At 46.0% G+C, this 8,179-nt stretch overlaps 1 long non-coding RNA gene across 1 annotated transcript; it reads left to right on the top strand.

Annotated features, from left to right (window-relative positions):
* The first annotated feature begins 2,114 nt into the window (after positions 1–2,114).
* LOC134417936 (uncharacterized) lies at positions 2,115–2,962 on the top strand. The gene is made up of 3 exons (XR_010027644.1): positions 2,115–2,651; positions 2,747–2,790; positions 2,892–2,962. It is a non-coding gene; the product is annotated as an uncharacterized LOC134417936 (long non-coding RNA).
* The last annotated feature ends 5,217 nt before the right edge of the window (positions 2,963–8,179 follow it).

Here is an 8,179-nt window from a genome sequence, read left to right as displayed (position 1 = left end):
GTCCTACCTTTTTTTTCAGATTGAGATGGATTAAATCTGTGCCAGAGGGCCCCATCCCGGGTGAGGGGATTGCCCCGAGCAGGTGAGGCCCCATTTGTCTCTGCAGCAGAAGTGTGTATGGTGACTGTGTTACAGCTCTTTTCTTTGTCTTTCTTTTTAGGAAGTCAATCTGGATGCCAGCAGTCAAGGTGGGCAGCGGAGAGAAGTGGTTGTTATTGCTCAGCTCTGAAGCACAACCATTTTTCAGCAGATTCATTGTGTCACAAGAGGGATCTGCCCAGTGTCAAGGATGATGTTTGAGATTGAGGCTTCAGGTGAGTTGAGGATTGTGACTGGGAGAGGGAGGGTGTTCAGGTATCCAGTAAGGAGTTCTTGGGAGGGGGTTTGCAGGCAGCAGGGTGAGAAAGGGTGTTTATTTGTTTATTTGAGGGCCCCCCCAACACAAGGCTGTTCAGAAGCCTAGCAGAGGCATTGCCATGTCTTACAGCACACAAGGTCATCCACTGCAGTCACAGCAATGCCATTTAACTTTGCCTTTCTCTAACCCAGGTGCCACTCCTATGGAAGGCCACAGCCTTGGAATCAGGATGAAGCTGGAGCCTGAGGGAGCCAGGCACGCTCAGGAAAGGGCAAGTAGCTGCCTTGCTGGGATTTGGCCCACATAAGTCTGAACTCATACTTTGGTTTTGGTTTTCTTTATTGTAGCTGACTGGGAGGCTAACAGGCCATCACAGAGCCCTCCGAGGCAGACTCATTTCAGGTGCAGCGTGGATTCCCCTCACCAATCATCCAAAAGATAAGTCGGGGGCCATGGCCTGGCGATGGGAGTGTAGCAGGTTGGGAGTTCTTGGGGCAGAGTTAAAAACCAGCAGAGGGAAAAGCAATCTTCTCCAAGGGCCTGTTAGGACAGCTAAAGGGAGAGGCTCTTCTTTTGATGGCAGCTTTCAGGCGGGCAGTGCAGAACAGCTCCGGTCTGTGTCCTGTTGTCTGGTGTGCTGTGTTCCCTAGTGTGTCTTTGGGGTCCCTTTTGCCCTCTTCCCTCGAGGCCCTCACCACAAGCATGATGTGTTGTGTTTGGTGTCCCCCTGTTTGTCACGTTTTGTGTCACGGGTGTCTGCAGGTATTTGTGCCGGAGCTGTTCTGCCCTGCCGCATGGCGTGCTGCAATGGGACAAGCCTGGGGAGTTGAAATTTGAATGTGGGCTCTACTTGGGCTCTAGATGCTATTCCTAGGTTTACATAAGGTGTTTCCAGCTTGAAAGTTAAAGTTATTGTGGAGGTGTGTGACATATGTTCTAACTTTCTTTCAGGTGTGGATGCATTGCATCCATGGCAGAGGGTCAGGGTTAGGAGGTGCTGGGCATTCCTAGGAGCATGGTGAGTAGCAGACTGGTGGGGTTTTGGCCGATGCGGTGCCAAGGTCAGGCACTGATGTTTGGTTGTCTTTAATCTAGCTGTCTGAGAGACACCCGCCCGGTGCCAGCAGGACCTTCCCAGCTGACGAGGTGGCCTTTCTATGCACCTGAGACGGACTGGCATCCCCTGATGTCTGAGAGATAAGCAGAGGGCTGCAACCCTCAGAGGGGATGAACGTGGGGTGCTTTGTCAGGACTCCCTGAGGTGGGGGTCTGAGTTGGCTCTGGCAATGAGGTTAGCCAAGATGTTGCCCCTTAGGCCCCATAAAAGCAAAGTCTCCCTTTTGGTCACAGTGCTGAGGTGCGCAGCAGGGCAGAGCAGTCCCGGTGTGTCTCGTGTCACTTGTCTTTTGTGTATTGTGTGTTGCCTGGATATCTCATGTCTCTTATCTTAGCCCTGTGAGGGGCCTCTCAGAAACCTTTCCTAGCATCCGTGATCTCAGCGTTCCTCGCCCTGGCACTCATGCCATAGATCTTTTGACTGGGGAGCTCACACAGGCATCAGAAATGCATCTCTCTTTAGAAGCGTCCAGTCAAATGTCTTGTCATGTCTTGTTCTGAGCTGTACAGACAGCCATGCTGCGCAATGATCCATTATAGCAGAGTAGGACTTGTAAGGATGTGAGGTTAGGGAGAGGATTCTGACTGTAGGATTCTCGGGCATCCATCTTTGCAGTTTTGGAATAAATCATTCTGTTTGCATCTTCTTCCTCCAGGGTTCTCTGAGCCTCATCAGCTCGCCATCAGCTTCAACTCTTCTTCTTTTGCATTCTCTCAGTCCTTGCAGCCATTTTCCTTGCTAAGAGATTTCCGTTCCTGTTGTGTCCCCAGTGTTTGTCACGTCTTGTCTGTCCTGTGTCACGGGTGTCTGCACACATTTGTGCTGGAGCTGCTGTTCTGCCCTGCTGCATATCCTGGTGCAATATGAGAAGTCTCAGGGACTTGGAATTTGTAATGTGTAGTTGGATTCTAGATGGGATTTGTAGATGGACACAGGATACGTGGAGCCCATAAGTTATCCTGCAGCCCTTTCACTTTCATCCTAACTTTCTTTTAGTTGCAGAAGGATAAATCCAGGGCAGAGCCCCCCATTCTGGGTGAGGGGATTCCCCTGTGAAGGTCAGTCACGGTTTGTCTCTGCAGAGGAAGCATAAATTGTGGCTGCTGCAGCTCTGCTCTTTGTCTTTATTTTTAGGAAGTCAAGGCAGAGAGCAGCTGTCAAGGCTGAGTGGGCAAGGTGAGCATTGAGTAGGGTACCGAAACAGTTGTTATTGCTGAGGTCTCAGTTTCTGGTGCAGCTCTAGGTATGTATTATTCCTCTTTTTATTTTAGATGGACTGCTTGCCATCTATCCTAGCCCAGCATGCCCATGCCAGGTGGGTTCAAGCTTAAGGTATCAGTGTGGCATACTTGTCAGGGTTGGGAGGTTGTGTTTTCACAGTATGTCAGCATGCTTTTCTGCTTTGTTTCTTTGCAGGTGCTGTCGCTGCCCTAGGCATGCCGGGGAAGAGAGGAGGGCAGGTGACTCGGAGTTTAGGCGGGCTGATTCCTAGGTGAGCGTTATGCAGCAGCATGCTAAATGTGTACATTTTCTTTTTGCAGGTATCTTCCGGGCGGCCTCCGGAGTCAAATCAAGACTTGAGGTGAGCTGGGGCAGGGGTGCGAAGGAGTCCCGGGGATTACTGTTTTTGAGGGCAATAGTCACGTTTTCTGTTTTGCCTTAGGTACCCTGGGCAGGCTTGTAGCCACCGCTTGGAAGCGGCAGCACCGAAGCGCACACATTGAGAACGTCTCAACGTCCACGTCCGACCGAGGATGGATTTTGTCTGCTTGTCTTCCAAAAGCTAAGTGTCGGGGCCAGTGGTTGGGAGAAGGGGAAAAGCCTTTACTATCACAGGAGGCAATCTGATGTCAGCTTAGCGGAGAGGTCTGTAGTGGGACAGGCTCCCTGGAAGTAAAGGGAGAGGGTTTCTCCTCAGCCTCACCAGAGCCTTTGCCGGGCAGGGCAGTTCCTACCCATCTCCACATTCTCGTGAACTTTGCGTCATCTGCCTTCCTCGACTTGAAGTCGTCACGGCTCTTTCCCCCGTGGAGCTTGCCTTCAGGTCCGGAGCTGTAGCTGCAGTCACCTGGCAGTCCGCTTCCTTCTCTAGGCTTGCTGAGCCTCTCGAGCATCCTCCTAACTGCTTTGGCCCTAACTTCCTTTAATGAGTTGCATTTCATCATCACGTGCTGTTGTCATAGGGCTTCCTTTCCCTTGGCCTCATTGGCCTCTGGCTCGTCTTGTGCTAGGACTCTCGGGTCCCTAAATGGAAAGTGCCAAGCAGTTGCAACTTGTCTCTGTGTTATGTCATCTGTGTCTATGTTATGGTGTGTGTGTCCATTGTCTTCCACGGCATAGGCCTTTGTTACATCTCAATGCTTTATCGGCTCTCTTCTGTGCCATGTTCTACTCACATTCCTTGCCGGATATCCCTTATTCCAGCATCTTTACATTTTTACTCTTTGAGACAGGAATGTCTCACAGGGACAAGATGTTCTCATCCATCTTCCTTCTCACTATCAGCTTTGGTAGTGCTTTTTTTTCCATTTTCTTGGACTTCTAGAGGGAGCATCTTACACCCTCCTCACGTGACTGCAGTAGTTCTATAGGTTCCATCTTCTCAAAGGGTACAGGGCTCAATAAGTAATCTTCCAGAGAGTTTTCTTAAGTCGTGGTTTATATTGTATGTTCCTATGTTGGCTTATATTGTATGTACTTACATACAGTATAAGTACGTACAGTATAAGCCAGCATAGGTACATGCAATGTAAGTGCATCGCCTTATATTGTCTGTACTTACACTGCATGTAAGCATGTCGCCTTATATTGTGTGTACTACACTCTATGTACACTTGCACTGTATGCGTCAGCTTATATTGTGTGTAGACTGTACCACTTATGATCGGAGCTGCCCTGCCCTGGCACATAGTCACAGTTAGGTAGAACAGTTATAACAACTTTACTGTTCATCTGTCTTTTGTGGGATTTTGGGTAGAAAATTCATCAGTCCAGAGTGGGGACAAGTCCTAGCTGTCAGATAGCCACTTGTTGACCCTTCTTGTTGTCTCACAGGTCCCCAAGGCTGCTGATTTCCCAGGATCTGCCATTTACCTCAAGGAGTGGTAGCCAGAAGATGTGTCAAAGCACCTTCTTCAGCATCTCAGGGAAGGGCCACAGTGAGCGTGTAAGAAGGAGTGTGTGTGAGAGCACGTGGCTGTGTCTGTCTGCTCGTCTCTGCGTGTGTGAGCGCATGCTGACTAGATTTAACCTTGTGTATATGACTTTTGCTTTTCAGGTTTTGCAACTCATTGTTAAATTGAGAATAAAAAATCCCCAGCTGCCTTCCACCCTGGCTGTTTTTTGTTTTTTTGGTCCCGGCCAAGTAAAAACCCAGAAAAATACTCCAAGATAGGCTAGAAAAGGCCCAAAAAACCCAGTAAAAAAACCCAAGATGGGCAAGAAAAACCCAGAAAAAAGCAGAAAAAACCCCAAAATGGGCAACAAAGAAACCCCACAAAAATCCAGGAAAAAAACTGCAAGATGGGGAAGAAAAAAATCAAGAAAAAACCCAGAACAATCCCAGCGAAAAAATCTCAAGAGGGGCAAGAGCAAACCCGGGAAAAAACGCTAAAAACCCCAAGATGGGCAAGAAAAAACCAGGAAAAAAAACCAAGATGGGCAAGAAAAGCCCAGAAAAAACCCAGAAAAAAAAAAAAAACAGGAAAAAGAAACTGGAAGAACCCCCAAGGTGGGCAAGGAAAACCCAGAAAAAACCAAGGAAAAAAACCAAACATGGGCGAGAATACCCAGAAAAAAACCCCAAGATGGGCAAGAAAAAACGCAGAAAACACCCACAGAAAACCAGGAAAAAAACCTCAAGATGGGCAAGAAGAATCCCAAAAAACCCCCACAAGATGGACCAGAAAAAACGCAGGAAAAACCAGGAAAAATAAACCAGGAAAAAAAAACGGAAAAAAAATCCCAAGATGGGCAAGGAAAAACCCAGAAAAAAACCAAGAACAAAAACCCCAGACTGGCAGGAAAAAAACGCAAAAAAAAAAACCAAGATGGGCAAGGAGAAGATCCTCAAAAAACCCAGAAAAATCACAGAAAATCCCCCCAAGATGGGCAAGAAAAAAAGCAAGATGGACCAGAAAAAAACCTGAAAAAACCAAGAAAAAAAAAAAAGGAAAAAAAAAAGGGAAAAAAACCACCAAGATGGGCAAGAAAAAACCCAGAAAAAAAATTCAAGATGGGCAAGAATAAACCTGGAAAAAACCCCGCAAGACTGGCAAAAAAAACCCAGGAAAAACTCCAAACTGGGCAAGAAAAAAAACTGTCGTAAAAGGCGCCGTAAAGCGCGACTGTCGCAAAACGTGCCGTAAAGCGCGACTGTCGTAAAGGTGCCGTAAAGCGCGACTGTCGTAAAGACTGCCGTAAAGCGCGACTGTCGTAAAAGGTGCCGTAAAGCGCGACTGTCGTAAAGACTGTCGTAAAGCGCGACTGTCGTAACAGGTGTCGTAAAGCGCGACTGTCGTAAAGACTGCCGTAAAGCGCGACTGTCGTAAAGACTGCCGTAAAGCGCGACTGTCGTAAAAGGTGCCGTAAAGCGCGACTGTCGTAAAGACTACCGTAAAGCGCGACTGTCGTAAAAGGTGCCGTAAAGCGGTACTGTGCGAATTGTTCCGAAGAGCCGAACTTAAATGAGTTTCGACCAAGAGCCGAACCAAGCTGAACCAAGCCGAGTTTCATTAAACAGAACTGAACGTCGCCGCACCGCTGTGCCTGCAGTGCGCCTGTGCAGACAGCAGGGGGCGCTGTGCCTGCAGCGCGCCGGTGCAGGGAGCGCTGTATAAAGTAAGTATGAAATATCAACTATCTATAAGAAGGAATAAACGCTCTATGTCACGTGCAGCAGTAGAAAATTTCAGGTTCCCAGGAAATAAATAGTTTTCTTTAAATCATTTTCATTTTGGAGTTTTTTTAATCCCAGATAGCCTGAAAGTTTCTACTGCTGCTTTTTTATTCTAAAGCTAGAAATGAAAACCAAGATTAGAAATACAGGGAAAGAAAGAAAGAAAGGAAGAGAAAGAAAAAAAGAAAATAAGGAAAGGAACTGAAAGGAAGAAAGAAGGAAGGAAGGAAGACAGACAAAAAAAACCAAAAACAAGGAGGGCAAGGAGAAACCTAGGGGAAAAAAAAAGAAAAAGAAAAGAAAAAAAAAAACAACAAAAAACAAACCCACAGAAGAAAACCAAGATGGGCAAGAAAAATCCCTGAAAACAGACCAGAGAAAAAACCCAAGATGGGCAAGAAACAAAATCACAACAAAAAACCAAGATGGGGAAGAAAAAAAAAAAAAAAACAAACTGAAAAAAAACCCCCAAGGGGGGCAAGGAAAAACCAGAATAAACACCAAAATGGGCAAGAAGAAACGAAGAAAAAACCCCAAGAAATGCCAGAAAAAAATCAAGGAAAAAGGGAGTAAAAGCCCCAAGAAACACGGCAAGAAAGAGGGGCAATAAAGGGCACAAAAACTCAAGACAAAAAAAACCAAAAACAAGACATGCCAGAAAAAGGTACGAAAATGGTTCTGCCAGGTGCGATCAAGGTGAGCGGGTTCAGTTTCAGGTCCAGGAGATGGACAAGTGTCAGATTAGCTTGGGGCACTGCTGAGCAACGCAGCTGTGACAGGATTTATGTTTAAATACAGTTTAAATGAATTGGGGATTGTTTGGCTTTTATTGGGGTATGGGCTGGAGATTTCATAAAAAATATAAAACTAGAAATGCAAATATATCAGATATATGTCGATATCAATAAATATTTAATATATATTTATATAAGTAAAAGAAATATATTGTGTCAAAAGAATGTATCTATTATTATATAAAAAGGTATTCTCTCCAATATATATAGTATCTCTAAATATAACAAATGAAAATTACAAATATAGATGTGAATAGAATTATGACAAACAAAATTATTTTTAAAATTTTAAATGTGTTTTAAAGAAAGGGGTGTCTTAGCTTTTTATGTCATTAGAGGCAGGGGTTTTATTTTAAATAATATAAGTACTATAGAAATGTAAATTGACATACAGAAATATATCTTTATATCTCTATATATTTATTATATAATACCAAACTATGAATAGAAATAGAAATAGAAATCTATGTAAGTAACATGAAGAGATGCAATATATAATATAATTTTTATTATCCAGTAATATAAATTCTAAATATACATGTGAATATAAATATGAAAAATATATGATGGGGGCTCGGAGCAGCCCAGGTGTGAGTGTGAGGATGATGGGGGCTGGGAGCAGCCCAGGTATGAGCTGTTAGGATGATGGGGGCTCGGAGCAGCCCAGGTGTGAGTGTGAGGATGATGAGGGGGGCGGCTCCTGCCGGGGCGAGGCTGTTTTAGGGGGAGGCTTTGCCTCAGCTCCCTTTTGCATGGAGCTGCTGAGTGGAGGGGTTTATGGGCCGCTCCCGGCACTGTCTCATGGAAGGACTGCGAGAGCTTCTCACAGGGTCGGGGGGAACACCTGGATGCCTCCCAGACCCAAGCTGCCACCTCACCTGAGACGAGCTCGTTTGAGAGTCCCAAGCAGCTCCATCAATCTGCAACAAGGAACCTGGGGGGCTGAGTTTTGCTTACCTGGGCAAAGGGTCAGCATTAGTTTTAGAGAGCCGGTGGCCCGGAGTGGCTGTCTG

Source organism: Melospiza melodia, chromosome 4 (assembly GCF_035770615.1).
Source record: "Melospiza melodia melodia isolate bMelMel2 chromosome 4, bMelMel2.pri, whole genome shotgun sequence".
Classification (NCBI taxonomy): Eukaryota; Metazoa; Chordata; class Aves; order Passeriformes; family Passerellidae; genus Melospiza; species Melospiza melodia.
The sequence above is the reverse complement of the archived record's forward strand: the minus strand, read 5'-3'. Positions and strand labels throughout refer to the sequence as shown.